Source organism: Pipra filicauda, unplaced genomic scaffold (genome assembly GCF_003945595.2).
Source record: "Pipra filicauda isolate LSUMZ 115617 unplaced genomic scaffold, ASM394559v2 scaffold296_size2174093_pilon, whole genome shotgun sequence".
Classification (NCBI taxonomy): Eukaryota; Metazoa; Chordata; class Aves; order Passeriformes; family Pipridae; genus Pipra; species Pipra filicauda.
In genome coordinates, this window is record NW_024104416.1 from 1,599,150 (window position 1) to 1,619,702 (window position 20,553).

Genomic DNA, 20,553 nt, shown 5'->3' on the forward strand with positions numbered 1-20,553 from the left:
AATACATTAGAACAAAATATTTGCGAACCTAAGGGTTACTATATTAACTGTGCATTACATCCTGTGACCAGTACCAACTGTCTGGTCTTCAAAGGATGATCAATTTTCCTAGTATCTGTTGGGTTTTAGGTGAAGAAAAATCTTTAAGCTTTTAAAAAAATAAGTAAAGGAGCAGTAAGTAATGCAGATTAGAATATTTTTTGTCAATACGTGTGTTTTGAAAAAATTCTAGTTCTGTTAATTGGGCCTATTTCCATATGGGACTTAAATGAGCTATTTACTATTGGCAATATGTCATTAACATCATCCTAATCATTCTCATCTAAATCCCTAAGGACTTTTTCCTCCGGAGTAATTGCAAGTCTCATTCCACCAAATGGAAATACTGAATCAGGATAGACTGTTACCTTCAAATAACTCTTGCTCATTTCTTTTTTAATTAGGCTTAACTTGAACAAATATCCCTGTTTATAGAAATGCACGTACACAACCTCTGCAAATTACTAAACAAGATGCTTATTAGAAGCACAATTACCATTATTAAAATAAACAGCTATTTTGTGTGGTGTCCTTCAAAGAGAGAGCTGGGGGCATTTGCCACCAAATCTGTTATATTGTTAAAAGAATTTTAACCAGTTTTTTATCTCAAATATAACTGGTAATCTTCAGCTATTAATCCTAGTGCTGAAGAACATCAGTCTGCAAGGTAAGCAATGGACAGAAAAATGCATTTTGGTCGGATGGCAAGTGTGTGAAAGCTCTGTGGTGGCTGTTACCCAGTGTTCTTTATCACTGGGAGAGTAAGGATCCATAACTGGCCATGCAGAGTGGACGTCAGCATTTACAAACACATGATAATACCACAGGAATTCAGGGAGTAAGGAACACAGTGGGTTACATTAGGATCTGGAGAAAATCTCAGAGCAACCCCAAGGAAAATTTAGATCTGAAAGCTGCCTTGGTGAGGGACCCTTCAGAAAGTGTAACAACATCAGGCAGGGGAAGCAGAGCACTCAGATTTCACACACTAGCACTTCATATGCATCTTATTTACCTTGTGCTGAGCGTGGTTTCAGGATCCCTGAAGAAACCAAGGCATTTCAGATTTGTGGCTGTAGCAATCCTCAGAACAGGTGTCATGAAACACGTACCAAAAATGATCTTCCTAATACAAAACTTGTATTGTATTAGGAATAAGGCATGTGTTGGTTCACACAGTAACTCCAAACATGCCCCCACTGAGCACTGCAGGCGAGGTGGGGAGCTGGCAGTGCAGGGTCTCCTGCAGAACTGGGGTCTTCTGCTGCAAAGCATGAGCCAGGTGCTCCCTGTTAGCAAATTAGTAGGGCAAAGTGTAAGATTTTATGGTAAAAAAAACATTCCTAACCATAGGTAAGGACGCACTAATGTGAAAAGCATTCTCTTACAGTTCCACGTGGTGCTGCCAAGGTTAACTGAGAACTGTGTTAGTGATGTCAGTGTAACTTAAGTCAACAACTAACAGGAAGAGGTCCCAAGCATTTGCTCAAGCACACTTCCAACCAGTCTGCACACAGAGGAGTTTTCTGATTCAAGCAGTGAGCAAGTCACCTTGTAGATGAGGTACAATACCAAAAATCAGGTGATCAGCTTCACTAAGAGTCCCACATGCCTTTAAAGAGCTTCTCATTGCAGTGACTGGTTCCCCCCATTAAAGGTGGCTGGAGCTCTGGTCATAAGACAACCTTCCCTCCTTGTAACCCAGAGACAGCTCGAACTCTGTGTGTGTAAATCATGAAAATGAGCATGTGAGCTTTCTGACTGCAGGTTGACCTGGTCTCCACACTGAATTTCTCCAAAACACTTCCTAACTATAAAATTAGCAATCTCTTCTCTCCTGACATCCTGTTCAACATCTGTTCTCAAGTCTGGACAGAGGCTGCCAAATCCCAGTTCGTTTGCTTTAGGGCTGTTTTTGTCTAGTCTCTTCACAAAGGAGGAATAACCTTCACTCAACTACTTCAGCTGTGAAACATGTGCCAGAGACCCCTTTGATTTCACAGCATATCTGAAAATTTCCACTTTATGGATAAGAGTCCTTGAATTTATAACATAATCTTCTTGCCTTAGGAAGATCTTGTTCTGCCATGGTTTTGACCATTAGACAAGTCCTGTTACCAGAGAAGATGGATTTTCCAGGCAGTTGCTTTCTGAGGGGCAGAGACAGCACCCTTGTGGTTAACTTGAGTGATTTGGCACTTGTTCCATAACAAGAATGCAAGGAAGGGCGAGTGGGCAAAATTCTTGGCAAGTCTGCACCTGATGGCACTTTTATCCAAAGCTTCAGATATTCCTATGCACGTGAGCTGATGTGGTAAAGTTCAGGAAGTGTTGAAATCAGGTCTAAGCAAAAACAGAGGGTTTAAAATCCTCTCCCATTTAGGAACAAAACTTTCAGCTGACCCATGGTGTAACTTGCCAAAGGCCATACAATGATTCAGCTGCAAAACCTTCAAACAAGGCCAGTCTTTATACTCTGCTTCAAATTGTAAGGGCTGCATGTTAACTGCAAATGCTGATATGCCCAGAGGAGACATACAGGGAGCCTTCCTACAGTTAAAATCCCAGACACATATGAATCACTCATTCGTCTTTAAACCTATTGCCTCCTACTTATTCAATAATTTTCTTTTCCTTACAATATGACATTCAAGGAAAACCGTGTAAGAATATTGCCAGTACTCAGCATAAATACACAAGAGATAGAATTATAGGATGGTTTGGGTTAAAAGGGACCTAAAGATCATCCAGTTCCACCCCCTGCCATGGGCAGGGACACCTTCCACTAGTCCAGGTTGCTCCAAGCCCTGTCCAACCTTGGACACTTCCAGGACTGGGGCAGCCACGGCTTCTCTGGGCAACCTGTGCCAGGGCCTCCCCACCCTCACAGGGAGGAATGTCTGAATCACTCACAGCTGAATCAAATCACTTCTGTAAATGCTATAATGGGAAGGATGAAAACATAAAAATCTGATGGCACGACAGTGATACATTTTTGCATGTGGAGGTAGGAGTGCTGATGCTCCCACCTTTTAGTGGCCATCAGTGATTTTAGCATTATCCTTTCTCTGCTCCTTTTACCAAAGGCATTCCAGACAGATTGCAAAGCAATACTTGACGTTCATTTTCTTCCTAGGAACATAACAGCAGCTGTACTGGGTCAAAATACATCTGACTCTGGATTCCAGCTTTGATGGATATATAAGAGAACCATACAGTGATATTCCTCCAATACACTTTCCCAGCTGCAGGAAATTACAACTTGTATTAATAGTCCTAACAGATCTCCCATCAAGGAGTTTGTCTAGATGCTCTTTTAACCATCTTACAACTCTGATCTCTCCACTGTCTTGCAGCAATGAGTTCCAGAGCTTAATCAATCTGCTTTTGTGACAAAGGGTTTTGCTGTTGTTGTTTTGTTGAGGTTTTTTTTAAAATTCCTATGGTTAGATAATTCCATTTGATATTGACTTCTTTTATCATGACAAAGTGAATATCACTTTCCTGTTCCCTCCCAATAGCCACCACACTTTTGTCATAGACATCATTGTGTTCTTGTACCCATGTGTTTTTTCTGTGCTGAAATTATTCATCTATTTCATCTCTTCTGGGACATGTGGCATTCAGTGCTTTGTCACCCATCTCTGTACCTGGAGTACTATTTTAGCCTTCCTGACATGGGTAAACAAAGTTTTTTTAAGGTGGAAACAGACCTTTCCTCCTAATCAACCAGAGGGTGCTTTTTTCTTAACTAAACACTTGTAAAGGTAGAATAGAAGTCAATCTGGCCACTTCATTTCACTGCCTTCAAAGGGAGGGATTTGATCAACATTTTGAAAACGTGTTTCCTAAGCTTTGAGAAATCTGCTAAGAACCCTTGAACTGCATTACCTTGAGAAAAGCCAACATTTCACAGGATCAGGCTGCAAAACCTTATCTACATCCAGTTCCAATGACCCTTTTATTACACTGCCTTTAGATTTAGAAGAAAACAAAATAGAACCCTGGAGAGTTAATATTTTCAAAACCAGTCCTAGCTGAAGACAATCAGTACAGCTTTTGATAAAAGTGATCAAAGGACTATTCTTGACAGCTTGGAAACATGAAATGCTATTACTTGCCCTCTTTTAGTTTTGCTCTTTCTTCTCAGAAGACCAGTGTTTGTTTTGCATAGTACCAAACATTATTCCTGTGGTGTTTAACTTTTACACATGAGCCCTCCTTTCATTACACCAGAGTAAAAGCAGTGTGAGATTAGCAAGAGGTTCTTTGTCTTCTGCTGTAGTAAAACCCTTTTTTGTAATTTATCTTTCTTTTCTTTCACTTTCTTTTACCTCTTGGCCATAATTTACACATCAGCCTCTTCCTCTATTGTCTTTATATTGGATGAGAATCCCCTTAAAATATTCCCACAGAGTTGCTGTTTCTCCTCTTTTCACTACTTAAAATTGAAAGTGTTTAAGATAATGTATTTGACATCAGACTTAGAAAGAAAGTTAAAAAAAATAGAAACTGTAAAAAAGGCAGGGGGCGAATTTCTGTGATCGTCTCAAGGACAGTTTGTGTTGGGGCACCAAGGCCAGGGGAAGAGGGCAAATTCATGATCCCTTTTAAATCATGGTACTAATCAAGGGATATAGAAGTCCCCACAGACAAGTAACTAGGAGCAACTTAAAACTGTTTTCCTTTAGGCTTAGTACAAAAGCTACAGGAGGTGTCTCAACTCCCTGCCCTCTCACGGGAGAGGATGTGTCATTTGGCCGTTTAACCCTGTAGAAAGGCCCACAGGATTTTAATCTCTCTTTCATAATCTCTAATTAGTCCCCTCTCTCAGCACCTCCACAGTTCTCTCTCATGCCATTTGAAATCAGGACTCTTTGCAGACACTGGCACAGAGACTAAACCGAGCATTCACTTGGTAGCAGTCCACAGGCAGTGCAAAAAGCTTTTTGGGCACAGTTTCTGCTCTCTTACACTGGTAAAAAACTATGGGAAGTCTGAAGATCTCAGTGTCAAACCTTCCTCCATACTCAAGGATGCTGAGGCTGTAAAGCACAGTGCAGCTCCTGTAACTCCTGTAAACCAAAAGCTGACATAACTAATACAGAAATGCTTAGCTGAGAGACCACCTAACAGAGATAATTTCTAGTCTATCAGATCCTTACATTAGTTATTGCCCTCAGTTTAGTTTAGAATTGCTTTTTAAGCTTCTCTATTTAAGTTAGTAGCTTTAAAATGCAAGTCTCTGCATTCTCAATTCACTGCTTCTTATTGAGCATTTGGGGCATAAAAAAGCAGCATTATTTCCTCATTTTAGTTTAGAATAGGGAGCAAAAATACCTTACAGATTCTCCAAAGATATTCACAGTGAGGACCTGAAAAAGCCACAAAGATCTTTCTGCTCCTCAGTTTCCCCATTCATATAAGGGAGTTGAAAGACTTACCCACCTGGGTTACTGTGCATGAACCAGCTGGTGTTTGGTGTTTGGTTTCAAGAGGAAAAATATTTTCCAAATGCCAAACATAATCATTCATGAACATCAACTCCCCGGGCAACACACCTGTGAAAGCTCTTTAGGTAACACCCTGCCTCTGAACACATTTACAGAGGACCTGACTGGGCACATTTCCTATCCAAATGCTGCTTATTTGTTTGGTTTTGGCAAGAAGCTGCTCCTGCTCACACCCCAAAGGGATGCGAGTCACAGTTCTGACTGACTGGGGGAAAACCATCAGTGTCAGTGGCATTCCTGAAAAAAAATGTCTTCCCTTTCACAGGAAAAGGGCAAGTCTACCTAGGAGGCAATGTGTTCTCCCCACAGTCAAGGACGTGGATAACTGTGCAAGACTTCATTTTCATTTTTCATTTCCATTTTTCTTAAAAACCGAACCAAAAGAAAAAAAAAAGAATCTTCCAACGTTTTTAAATGATTGATTTTTTTTCTATTGGAACTGGCATTTTTCATTAAAAATGTTTTTTTGGCAGCACTGTATCTTTCAATTGGAAAGCTTTCCACATGAAAAATCTCAGGCAACTAAAACAGAACAAATGCTGCACTGGTACCTTTCCTGTGAGATGCAGGGTGATTTCATGACAAGAAACACAGAGAGCTTGCTTTTCTAACAGGGTATTCACTTATGTATAATGTTCATGATTAAGCTGTGTGCTTGAGCACGTCCCTCTTTCAGCATGTAAGGATGTGTGGAGTTGCTCCCTGTGGGTAATGCCCAATGTTTAGGGGAAACAAGGAATGAGCTCTTTGTGTCCCCTGTCAGGAATATCCAAAAATGTCCATTACAAATTAGGATCGAGCTTGGAGTTGGGTTTAGTCCTGCTCAGGTATCTTTTGAACATTTGTGACATCCGAAAAATATGATCCAAGGAAGGTGCTCCAGACCCAGAAAGGACTTGAATTCATACAAATGACAGTTGGTCCAGATTCTGTGCCCATATGCTGGAAAACCATGCAGCATAGCAGGGCATCAGGGAACTTCTCTGATTCCAAGTTTAAAAAAAAAAAAAAAAGAAAAAAAAATGAAAGGATCTTTTAGGCCAGTTCTACAACTTCCTTGCCACCAAGTCTGTGGAGTCACTGAAGAGCTTCCCACTGACATTGGTGGGACCTCAACCAGACTCTGAAGGTTATTCCTTTTCAAGAAGGTTGTCATTTCAAGGCAATTAATTTCCAAAATGAATGGATTTAGATGTAATTCCCTCTCACTTAAAACAGAATGATCCTATAGACCTATGTGGTTTTATTTCCTACCAGAATCACCAAAATGGATTAGACTCTATTTGCCTTCTACTGTACATGGCATTTGAACAAATCCCATCTAAATTCCTTTCTTGTTTTAATAGTGGCTTTGGCAATTGGATTTATAGGCTATCTCCATTCTGGCATTTAAAGTCTCTTAGTATGAAAAACAATAAAATAAAACTCCTTAGGAATGAATCTTTCATCCTTCCTTCCTTCCTTCCTTCCTTCTTCTTTACCATTCAATAAACTTAATGACATAATGCAGAAATGTATATCCAAAAAGTAACATTTCATTCTGCAGCAACTAAATAAAACACAGGGAGTGAGAAAGCAATTTAATTACATGGAAGTCAACATACTTCTAATGCCGTGCTTAAAAACTAGTGGTGTCTTCATTTTTCATGCACATATTTATCCATACTGTAGGCTATACATTACTGTAATTATTCTGTTTACTACAAACACTGCCTATACATCACATTGCATTCTCTGATGATGAAGCTCAGGAAGCAAGGACTTAAATTTACCTGCTACAATTTTCAAGGAGGCTCCAGATCCTTTCTTTATGACAAGGAACAAATAGCTGCTCCATTTTTTACCCCATCCACCCACATCCTCCCAACATTATCTCTGTCTTTCCAGCTGTCAGCCTCATTCCAAACTCTTCATGTGTAGCAGTCTCTTGCTGATGTAAAAAAACCCACCCTCCTCTCCAGCTTCCCAAGGGTTCCTGCCCTTTACCATGAGCTTTCTTTGTGCTTGCTCCTCTTGCCCTTCCTTCAGCCCCCATGGTTTAGAAGTCTGTTTCTCAGTGGAAGTGCCATTTTCATGTAATCATTGGTTTAATCCCTTTAAGAGTCTGCAATCTCTTCACTGGATAGGTATTGAACATCTCTGTGAAAAAGTCAGATTTTCAGATCCACTTTCCCTCTCTAATCTATAGCTGTTAAAGACATTCTCTGTTTGGCTTTTCAGCCCCGTGCTTTTCTCAGACCAGGAATTGATGGAGGTGGCCTCTTCTATTTTTTACTTCTCCTGAGCATTGACTTTTTGTGATAAGGCCAGCTCTCATCACTAAACCAGGAGGTTGCATAGTCCTGTCACCCACTAAAGCCTAATCCTCCCCTTTTTGTGCAGACTATTGGATTTTTAGCTGATTTAAACCTGCACAGTTCCATCGAAGGTGAGTCCATGCACTGGAGAGGTGTTTGCTTCACTGCTGTCAGGAGGAGTTTGGGTGGACAGGGCTTGGGGGGGAAAAAGTATAGAGACCCATCTTTGAGGTGTTTTAGTAATCAGGAAAAGAATTCAGTTGCTGAAATGCTTGAGACAGGAAAAGGTGTGTTGAGACTGACTTTCACAGGTCATTTTTGTTTCAACTCTGTTAATTTGTTTTGGACTCTCTTTCAGTGAACACCCCGAGTGCATGAGCTTTATATAATATTGGTACTAATAAAATGTGATATTAAGTTACAATATTCACATTCCCCCCCAAAAACCCTAGGCTGCACATCTGATCACAGTCTGTACAGTACTAAATGGTTTGCTAAATCACCAGTCTAGAAGCAGAACTTGAACCCTGTGCTTAATGTAATCAAAGCCACACTGTCCAAGTGTACCAACACTTAATTCTGTCCTAAAATATCAGGACTATGTATTTGTTTTGTGTTTGTATGGAACATCTGCACAATATGACACAGTAAATAGAAGCAGAACCTCACAAGGCAACACTATTTGAACTTGCCAGAAAAATTCCTTTGTGGAGAGTGACCAGCACAGTTTTCTGCCAGAAGGGCTGCAATGGCTCTCTGAAGAATTAGAATTATACCAAACTTAGACCAAGACTAATCTGTCTGGTAACAGCCACTTGATATATTGGTCCAGTCATTTCATAAAAGTTCTTCAAGTCTAGGAAAATTTGAGGGGAGTTCCCTGCAACTCTCCCATTTTTAAATTACCTTAATCAAGTTGCTTTAGTTCCAATAACCCTCAAGTTCCTCCTCTGTTTAGTGGTAGTGAGAACCCAGTGAATCTCAGGAGCCATCTAATGCCCCATAAGAACCTGCCTGCCACTGTCATAAATTCAAAAACTTTATGAAAGTTACTTCCAATACAGATCCTTGAGACTAAAGTCAGGTTAGAAGGATGTAGTTAATCAATCCTTCATAGATCCAGGTTTGGATACTCACAACAAGCTATTTATAGAGAGCAAAGCACAAAAGATGATGAAAAAGACACTGCCATGTCCATAGGGTGCTCACAGAGATTTCAAGCAAAATAGGGGGGAGAGTGATTATGCCAAAGACTTATTTGACAGCTAATTTTTGTTCAATTCCTCTCATAAATCATAAAGATTTTGCTGGATAATTTTTCTAAAGAGAATGAACTACTGGCATGACACAGTCCTTCCAACACATTTGCTAATACTCTTCTCTGTCAAACTGTGAAGTTAAGTGTTTTTATTGTTGAGCTAAAGAGGCTTAACATTAAAAACTTATGGAAATGGCTTTAATACTGAGATTTACTTCTAGAACACTTTTGAAATGCAATATCCCCAGGTACTTTACAAAAAAGCTAGACTCCATTTTCAATAGCTTTTGCTGAGTTTTTATCTGTATTCATCCTCCAGAATGTGCCATTATAAATAATTAATCAATCAGCATCTGCTATGCTCACAGAACACTTATATCTCAAAATTGACTGTTGGCCTGGTTCTGCACTTCTGAAGTGGCTGAGGACTTTGCTCCTAGCTTCTGTCAGAACAGGATAAAGCACAGAGCATCAGTCCCCACCACAGCCTTTGGGTCTGCAGGTACATTAGCAGTCTGACCCAAGCCAGTGGAATCACTCTGCTGGCTGGTACCTCATTGAAAATGTCAGCTGAAAAGTTGCATTTTTTAACTGTGTTTACTATTTGCAGAAGTACAAATATAGGTTTTTATTTACATATATCAGGGAAAGGGTCAGGGAGTATTTCAGATTAGTCTCAGTTTGAGACCTCATGTTATAACCTCAAGCTGTCCTTCCTCTGTCTTGGCCACACAGAGGGCAAAGCAATGTTTTCCATGTGACACTGCTGGTCCTGTCGTTCCTAGGGGTGACATCCCTCTACTCAACCCTTTGTTGAGGGCCATCATGCTTGGATGAACACTAACCACTCATCTGCTTTGCCCTGACCCCTTTGCCATTGATGGACTGTAGCTGAAGTTAGCAAAGCACAATTATCAAACTATCACAAGCCAATAAACGCCAATAAAATGTCCTGTATAAAATCTTCCCTCTTGTCTGTCTCAGTTGCTTTTTCAACCTCATACATTCTTTTAGACATTCTGTCTACACTCCGAGTGAAGTTAAACATCCTCTAAAACACAGATGGTTTTTACAGTCTGTTGTAGGGGAAAAAAAAAGGAAAAAAAAAAAAAAAGGGAAAATCCAGCAGAAATGCTGAATTAGCTGATGCAGTAGAAAACAGCAGTGCCCTTGGACAGATTAGCTACCCCGGGCATGTATAGGCCAGAAAAACAGTTGTGTTTACATTACTTTATCTTCAAAGTGGCTGTATCTGCTTGTGTAACAATATACATGGTAGTGCCTAAACCAATCCTGAAAGAGTTTTCTACAAAGAAGATAACCAGACATGATAAAAATGAGAGTGGCCAGCAGCTATCTTCTCATCTTATTACCGTTTTACCCACAGTTATGCAGTTCTCTTTAATTAGGTTTTGTCACCTTTACTGCCATCATACTCAGGCAAATGTTTTTTACCTGGCTTTGCAGAGTTCACATTATTCCCTTTCGAGAAAACCCTCACAGTCACACCTTATTATCAGATGTACTGCATAGTGGTGAGTCAAAAGCCATAGGATTCTTAGATTCTGAAATTCATAGATTCTTAAATTCATAGCATTTCTCAATGCAGAGTATGGAAGTCTAAGATTTTGAGTGGGTTTTTTTTTTTCAGACTGAAGATGCTGCGGCTGGCTTAACATAAATAAGAAGAAACAAAGATTCCTTCTTTAAATCCTTGTGTAATACAGCCAAGTTTGGGAAACTAAAGCCACAGCTCTCATGCATTCCTTTCTCTCTCACTTTGTCACCTGCCAAAACCTTGTTCTGGGTTACCTTATGAACTAATATTTAGCTTGATTCACATTCTCTTTTATCACTGTTTAATCTTGCCACTTGTCCACTTTTCATTTTTGTCCAAAAACCTCTCTTTGATGGCCAGCACAAGGAATCTTATGTTTTAAATGGTTCCACTTTCAAAAAACCCTGCTCCTTTCATCACTTACTCAGCAACAGCTAATACACAAATTTGGAATTTATACTGGCAAGAGCTTAGGAACTAAGACTGTTGCAAAGGCATTGCACATTTCTTCTCGTTATGCCCCTCATTTTGCTAGTTAGTCACATATTTAATGGCAGCAGGGATCTCTTCAGAACTGGCTTTGCTTATTTTGCTTTGTGCAAGATACTGCATGATCATTATTCAGGGTTGTAAATAATTCCTAATTACATCTCAAGGGGTCCATTTTGCCTACCTAATTCCTAAAGAAACGACTCTCTTCTGTTTATACAAGCTTGGGCCATATATTTAAGCCGTGGTGGTACAAATGTTTACCTGTGCAGGAACATCTCATAGGGGGACTGCTCCCATTTCTGCACAGCTCACCTGCACAAGAATACAAGGAATGAAGGTATGGCTATGAGGGTTTCTATCCCTTACCAAGAAAAGGAGCTTAAAAATGATTTTGCCTTCAGCACATAATGCTCACAATGAAGAACATGTGGTTAATGAACAAAAAAGCCTTTTACTTTTTCCCTTTAACTCAGGCTGTCAGTATTTTCATGTTTATTTGCCAGATGCATCCCAGCTGCTAATTAAGCTTGAACAAATTAAGGTGAATTGAATCTTGCCTGAGCATCTGCTGTTCTCCTATTAGTATGGCAGGCAATGAAAGGAAGATGATGCTACATCTTTAAAAAGGCCATTTATACTTAAAATTACTTCTTACGATACACTAAGATAGAATATTTTTTCATGAAGTGTACATAACAATAAAATGTGCTGTAGAATATGCCAGTGAGATGACCTGGGTTATAATTCTAGCAGTTTTCTTGGTAGATTCTCATAATATACAAAATTAAGACTAAGGTTTTAATTATATTTAGGGGTGAAGAAGGAGCCAAGTATCAAACAATCCCCAAGCTGAGTGGCTTGAACAGGAGTGATGAAGGTGTAGCTTCAATTTCTTTCTGGTTTTGGCAAATCCAGCAAATAAAAAATACAAGGTAGTGCCAGGCCCTGTTCTGTGGGGCTTCTTTCCTAGAGAAAGGAAATGGCACTTGTGTCAAAACAGTCCCCTAAGTAGACCTTAAAATGGGAAGTAAAACAAGATGCTTGATGAGTTCTGCCTGTGCCAAATACATAGGTACTGCTTACAGAGCTCGAGAGTCTTGGTTCCTGTAAAACTGCAGTTAAGATGGTATTTAAAAAAAAACCAAAAAACCACAATATTAAAAATAGTTATGAAAGGGAAGCAAAAAGTAAGTCATTTTGATCCTGGAGACACTTTTAGGTTATTTTAGATGCAAAGAAAATCTCTTCATAAAAGAAATATAAAAATGATTAAAACTCTGTGCCTTGAGAAGGTGCAGAGTTTGCTTTTACACAATTTGCAGCAAGTCTTTAAAGTGATAAAATCTTGAATATTAGATGTGCATCCCTTAGGGCTTTCATTTCATTTTTATACTGAAAAAAGGCTAATACAAGTTCATAGTAATCAAAAATTGTGATAATTGCCACTACAAAATTTCTCTGTAAAAAAGTTGGGGCTGTCTTACAGAAAAGTCAGTGAGAATTCATCAGAGTTAATAAATTTACTCATTGCACAAGAGACAGTTGGAAAGTGAAGTTTGTGAATGTGAATGTGTAGAATTTGGAAGCACAGGTAATAATGATACATGCAAGTTCAGTAAATGGTGGATTGTGGCAATTAAAACTAAGGATGCACAACGGTAAAGCTGCTGAAACGATGTTTTTTGCTCCTTGCTGTCCAAGGGGAATATACTGTTGAAGGAAAATCTAACAGACTTTATATCCCATAATGAATGTTCTTTTGCTTAACACCAAATGAAAGAGCCACAGAACCATTTCTTGTCTAAAGATGATTAAGTGTAAATGCCCACTGAGCTAAAGAACAAAACAAGAGATATTGATCCAAAAGTGGACAAATGTGGTTTTATTCAGCCCACCTGAATTTTGGCAGTTCCTAATGGTAAACTCAGCACCATGAGAAGGGGAGTTAATGATGAGGCTCTGGAGATCTTAATGATGCTTGGTTTGCTCTGAGCATTACCTGAAACACATTTATGTACTTGGATAAATTAATCTTCATCACTAAATTCTGTCTAAGCAAAATAAGCCAGGGAAATGGCTTTAATATGCACAACGAGGGAGTCTTAAATATGGGCTGCAGGACTTAAATATATCATTTGTACTTGAATAAAATCTGACTAATCCATCACATCAGAATCCTCCATTTTTTCCACGAGACAAAAACCAGTAAAAAACTGATTGTTTTTCCTCTTCCACGAGGGTATTCTGACTTGAAATAAGCATGGAAAAGAATATCAACTGGAATCTCAACCCTTCTTTTTGAGTCAAGGTTCATGAACTCTTTTTCATAATTTATTTTAAAAGTTTATCCAGAGTGAATCTGACTTGTTCTAACTATGCCATGCAGAATTCCCTACAAAGCCTTCTGGATCCTTTCTTGGCACTATTTGTGTTGAACCACACAAATGACACCCATGACAAATGACACACATGACAAATGACAAGAGCAGCAAGACACCAGTGTCACAAACAGCAGACAAAAGAGAGTACAGAATCTGGAGGACTAGGTGCCAATGAGCAACACAGAATGCATTTTGGATGTTAAATTTCAAATTTTAAGCTATTCATTAATTCATGAATTATTCATAATTCTCACTTAATAACTATGATGAATAATAATTACATATAAAATGGAAAGTGCAGGAAAAGAGATAACAATTGATATTGAAGAGATAACAATTGATATTGAGTTGATGAGAGATAAGAAATATTCAATGTCTTCCTTATTGAACAGCTAATATCTAAATTAAAACTTTTTTATGGTTTTCTCAAAAACAAAGCACATTTTCTACTAACACTTCAATGTTTTAATAAGACATAGATTCTTCATACCTGCCTTCTTCATGGACCAGTCCTGCTTAAAAGGAGGCATTTGTGAAATCAAAGCTAGAAAAGAAAGAATTTAAATTCACAACAGAATAAAAGACATTGTTATTGTAGAAGCTTTATTGTCAGATGAAAGAAAGAAGACAGGACAGTGTAGGAGAGGAAAAGCCTTGTGTAGTTAAAGTTATATGTATGGAATGATATCAAGGCAAAGATACCTGGAAGAGCTGCACAATGGAGTTCTACAGAGAAATCTGCATGAGACTTCAGTAAGTGAAGGATGGTTTGTCTACTCCTTTTCAGAGTAACACAATACAAGAGGGGATGTCTTAGCCCCCTGCCAAGGTAAAGCCAGACTAAAGCCCTGCCTAACTTGCCTAACTTGTTTTAAAAGTCTGCAGGAATGCAGGTTTTACCACCTCAACCCATTCCTGTGCTTAACCACCCTTCTCATAAGTCTAACTAAAATTTTACTCTTTGTTGAAATTTGAGTATTTTCTTATTTGTCTGCCATAACCACGGAGAATAGTTTAGAGTGATCTGCTGAGAGCATTTGGAAAGGAGACTTCAGAGGAAATCCAGCTGAGAGAGATAGAATAATTACACTTGGGGGAAAAAAAATCCTAGAAATTACTGTGTGTTAGAAAAAATATGGCAAAAGTAAAAACTGGTAACTCCAGGGAGTTAATTTAGTAATGGGGACCTCAGCCAGACTGAGGCATTTGCCTGCTACTGTGGATTACAGGTAAAGATGGGATCTTTGGAGCTACCAGCATCTCTTGGATGCCTTCAGGTCCAGCTCTGAGCCTCAGAGAGGAGATCTGGGCATGACAGCAGTCCATATAAATGTCAAAGTGGCAATTATTTCCCAACACTTTCTAGAGATATCATAACACACACTAGAAGGGGCAAAATGTAGAACTAAAGAATTAAAGAATTACAGCTGCTAATTTAAGCAGGACAAATTTTAGAATAATATGTGAAGTGTTGAAAGAAATGGAACAGGATACAGAGAGAGATGGAGATGAGGAAGGTAGAAAATGGAAGTGTTCACAGATAATTTAATTTATCCCTAAGAGGCATACATGTCATCTCAGAAAAAAAGTATATAAAAGATTAGGTATGACATCCCAGAAATACTCTAGGTAGAGATAAAAAGGGCAGCCAATATGGATGACATGCAGAAGGCAACCCTGGGAAAGAAGCAAACAAGATCCCTTGACATATGCTGTCCCCTCTATCACTCACAGAAGGCTCCTGGCCCCTCTGGCTTTTCCTGTAACAATTCATTTCAAAATAAAGATATTGTTCTTTACTATTGTTTCTCAATGGCCTCATTTGTATCTTACTCTTAAATTCTCTGTCAGTTTTGATAATATGCATTTAGCAGTTCAAGCCTTGTATCCAATTGGTTTACTCTTTTATTTTGTCTAGGTTTTACTGTTCTACAAAATAAGCAGGCAAACGAAATAAGTAATGTGAAGTAAGGTAAAGTTAAGACCAGCACTAACTTGTAGGAATAAAATCATATTTATTCTACCTTTTTTTTCATCACAGTGACAACGTGTGTTTCAGTAATCACAGATGAAGGAGGTTCAGGACTTCACACATTCAGTGTCTGTGTCTGTCACTGATCCACTCGTGACTGTGGAGCTGCTACTTACAGTCACCTGTAAAACAGGAAAATAATGTCCCTTGGCATATTTTGAGACATGATTAAAGTTTGCAAAGCATTTTGATACCTTTGATGAAGGATGACACATTAAGGTGACTAATTACTCTTAAATATCACCATTGAGTCCAAGACTCCAAGCAGCTCTCTGTTCACATTTGTCAGATTCAGCAACGGGGTTGGGTTGTGTCCACTTTGTCAGCTCCAGGGGAATCTACTTGGCACTCCCACTGCCCCTGGGCAGCAGCCCCTTGTCACAGCCCCTGCCCCCCTTGTGGCAGCTGCACTGGCCAGGCTGTGACCCTTTGGCCAGCCCTGCTCATGCCACCGAGCGAAACACGAGCGGGGACCTCCCAGACTTCCTCCCAGTGCCACCCCAGAGAGCTCAGCTGTCAAATACTGTCAGTGCTGGAGCTGTCAAACCTTGCTGGACAAAAGGCACAGAAGGCAACTAAAGAGGAAAGGGAATCACTTCACTGGTTCTCCTTCCAGTTTATGTCCTGCCAGGTTGGAGCTGGGGGTGGGGAAGGGCAGGAAGAAGTAGCCATGTCTTTCCTTCCTCTCGTACACTGGGTCTCACAACTGCTGTTCCATTTAGTTTATCTGGGAATTCTTTTTTCCTTAGCTTTCCTAAAGGACAAGTAAATGTTGTGCTTGTTTTGCCTTGAAACTGGCCTTAAGTGTAGTCAAAGTTGAAGTTTAGTTGAAGAAATACGTGCATGGCTAAACTAAAATACTCATAAACTTAAAAAAAAACATGACCACCATTGCCAAGGATGTCTTCATAGTGGTTTAATTATACCTAATAAAGGAATTCTTTTCAATACTCATCTGTGCTGCACAAGTTCAAAGAGGCATCTCCCAATCAGGTATTTCCCAAACTGATGCTGGTTTTCCTTGAATATGAAATAAATTTTAAAATGTCTGCTCAGATAGAAGTGTCAGTGACAAGAAAGGTATTGGTTTGAAACCCAACTCCCATAGGCCCTGCAGTAATAGATATTCTAATTTTTATCCACTTTCTGCTTTGAAATATGTGGATTTTGCAGGTGAGTGAAAAAAACAATTGAAGCATAGCATTCATGGAGCAATTTACTTATGTGGGTTTGCAGAATAAATTGTTAATTGAGATCTCTACTAATAAGTTAGTCTAAAAATGAAGATCCATGAACGTTTTGTTATTTAACTAATAGTAAAAATATCTTGGAAAACAATTAGGTAGTCATGTCCAAATCACACAAGCACTTATTTTTGTTTTACCATTCAGTAACTAAAATGGTATTGATTTCTATACTACCAAAGAACTGAAAGCCAATAACAAACAAAGATATATATGAGCATGAATAGGCATTTTATTTAGATATGAGAAGTTTTTATTTCACTTTTTTTTCTGGTTAAATTTCAATGTATCCGTGAATATGTCAGGATGACAGAATCTCATTTAAAAACTGTGAAGACAGCTGACAGAAAGTGCATTAAAAATTAGATTTTGAATTCAAAGAATGAAAGCTTTAAATCACTACAGGCATGTCTGTAGGACAAGATTGATACCAGATGCTATTTAGTACATGTTATTAACAAACCATTCAAGCCTTGAAGGGACCTTGTCACTACATAACTTCTGTCTATGTAAATAAGATTGAAGCAAGGATTTATATTGCCAGCGATATCGAGCATCCCGTACATCAAAGAAACAGGACAGAAAGTATTGCTCAAGTTAAAGAAAGTACTAGAGAATGCTAAAACCTGTGACTTTCTCCTGACTTTGCTTGCACACATAAATCACTCGACAGTGCCACACGAAATCTGCCTCATGAAGCACTGGCTGCCGGAGCAAGAACAAACACCTACAGTTGTCTCTGTGCTGAGGGAAAAGTGTTGCATTAACCAAATGTTGTTGGATTGTTACAAAGCAGACATTAATGCAAACTAAGTTAAGTTTTAAACTGAAAACAGACCCATTAGAAAGCCTTTCTTTTCTGTCTCCCTCTTTCAAAGGTCTCCTGTTCTTGCTATGCATTCACTAATAATTGTGGTGTGGAACGCTCAGTGCTCCAAGGAATATTGTCGTGGCAGTCGGAACAGCTCAACTCTGCTCCCCCCTGAACTTCTGGTCCATGACCTCCACTGACATTTAGACACTCTTACCTTTTCCTGTGGCCTTCCTAATTTACCAAAAGCAGTTCCCCCTTGCTTTTCACCTTATTACATGCACACTTATGCATGAGTCTCTTCAAAGGCATTGCACGTGTTACCAAAGGACAATAATATCTGATACCAATTCTACAAATATTTTCTCAGACTCAAAAGTTTCAATACTGAAGAAACCACCAGGAGATCACTCTGACCTTCTTTCTCAACCCTTCTGGTTGAACTTAAAAAGGTTTTCAGAAACATCCAGTCTGGATTTTAGGACTTGGTGAAAGCAAACACATCTCTACAAACATTTCTGAAAACATAGTTATGTGCAATACTGACGGTTTTCCCTTTGTTTTCTTGGCTTGATTTGTCTAAAATAATATTTTAAGCAATAAATAAATAGCTATTTGCTATAATAACTTGAGAAATCTTAATCATCACGAGTTTTGAAAGTAGAATTTTGATGGTTAGTATTTCATCTTTAAAGTCTTACGTGATTTTTTTTTTTTGTCTGTGATACTGTTTTCTTTGTGCTGACCTACATCCCTGACAACTACAGTAAAATACCTGAGCTGCAATCCCACTTTTAAAAGATGAAATGGTGGCTGGCAGATCATTCTCTGTGTGAGAAAACTTTGGAACTTACTTTTCTAGAAAAAAATTATATTTATCTCCATTCATTGCCAGGATCCCTTACTGGGGTTGTTTGTATTCCATAAATAAAACTGCATCAGGAAAATGATGTGTTTTGGAGCCCCTGAAACTGATGGAAACCTCTGAAAACAGATATTCCAACTCCAGGCTCGGAGCAACCTGGGCTAGTGGAAGGTGTCCATGCCCAGGGCAGGGGGTGGAAAGAGATGAACTTTAGGGTCCCTCCCAATCCAAACCATTCTGTGTTTCTGTGATTCTTCTGCTGGAGGGATGAGAAGAAAGCCTGCAAACAGATCCTCACTAAGGTTCATTCCTCCAAGCTCCTCATGCTTTTTAGCAAGGTTGTCTGGCCTACATTACTTTTTGCTAGAAATATTCCACAGTTATCTGTCTCCACATGACAAATAAGGGACTGTTCTTTCGCTGAAATTTAAAGTTGCCAGAAACTCTGCTTGCTATCAAAGACATGAATCCAGCCCAGGGACTTTACCTTAACATGATGCCTAAAAACTGGATCTGGTGCAATTCCAAAATGTCTCCCTTTTAAAATTATTGTTCTTATTTTACTTCAGCCTCCTACTGATCTGACAATTTGGAATTACAATGTTACTGGATTTACACATATTATTGAAATACAGTGATTTATTCAACGCTGTGTTAGAAAGGGTGTCAAAACACAGAAAACTAACTTTCCCCTGTAGATCTGGATGTATACATGATGTGTCTTTCTCTTAAATCACCTTCTCTTTGTAAGTCTATTCATTGTTAGATCATCCCCTTACGTGAATATTACAGTCTCATCCCAGGCTTCATTGGAATCTGCACAAATGCCCTTGATTTGAACAACACACAGCAGGTTTAAATTCTGCAATAAATTTCAAATGGCAGAATTAGCACTTCAAGTTCTTGTGAGTGACTGAGATTGCAAAGAGCAGCTGTGTTTGATCTAGTCAGCCCACAGGCCATATTCTGAGACTGTTGGTAACTGCAGGGAGGGGGAGAGGACACTCCTGTTTGTTTTCCAAGCACTGAAAATAATTTAGCTTTATTTTACTACGGATGGAGAGATTTGGTTTGATGTCTAGGACTGTCATAAAACAAAGATGACCTTTCTAGGAGCGTTGATGCTATGAAACCTTAACCCCTGAGTGCTCTTGCAGCAGTGCTTCCCCTGCCCTCCCCGGGTTATGGGTGTATGGGTGGTTTGAAAAAGCTTTTCCAGTTGCTGGCAAGGCCAGTGGGCTGGTGCTGCAGCCAGGTGTGGGCAGATTGCAGATGCATTCCCACCTCATTGGCATTCCCCACGTGGCACTGCTGCCTTGAGACAGCACAACAGCCTGAACTTTTTCTCCTCCCCACAGGAGGTGAGCCTTGTCCTGGGTAATTCACACACTGCCTTTTACTGCTGGAGCATGAAGTGGCTCCTGTACACCGCTGGCTTAATGAAAACCTGACAATTTGTAGTGTTTCCTGGCCCTCTGATCAGATGCCCTGCCTAGTTGAATTACTGCTGCAACAAACAATGAATTTAAAGCATCAGCTTAAAGCTTACGAGCTTAAATTGCCTGCCACGATTCATGCAAAAATTAGGATCAACGAAATGAAAACATATAAACCCAGACCTCCTCCCTTCAGTGACTGTTATTAAGCAGAGATTTACAACCAAAGCCCAGTCATGTTAAGGTTGGATGCACTTTTCAACTAACAAATATTTCAGCCATTAAATGATATACTTTACAACATATTGAAAGATTGCTCTAATATGCTGGTAATATATATTTCACTGAAAAAGAATAAATTCCTTTTTTGGCAGAAGCAGTAAAATCTAACCTGATGAAATGGAAGTTTGAGCTTTGAATACTGTGGTCTCCCATTTATTGATGGCAGGCTGATTGATAAGATAGTATAGTTATTATTATTTTCTATAAAACAATGAGAATCTCATTGCTTCTGAAACTTTCCAAACAAAGTTGACTAAATTATGCAACATCAACTTGAAATTGGCACACAGCCTTTTCTATATGATAGGGGACAATTAAATCAGAGATAATGGAAGGAATAAAATA

At 39.1% G+C, this 20,553-nt stretch overlaps 1 long non-coding RNA gene across 1 annotated transcript; it reads right to left on the reverse strand.

Moving 5' to 3' along the window:
• Positions 1–1,116: 1,116 nt before the first annotated feature.
• On the reverse strand, positions 1,117–15,680 carry LOC120323595. The gene is made up of 3 exons (XR_005564218.1): positions 15,563–15,680; positions 14,029–14,082; positions 1,117–1,328 (listed from the first exon to the last, which is right to left on the reverse strand). It is a non-coding gene; the product is annotated as an uncharacterized LOC120323595 (long non-coding RNA).
• Between the last annotated feature and the right edge of the window lie 4,873 nt (positions 15,681–20,553).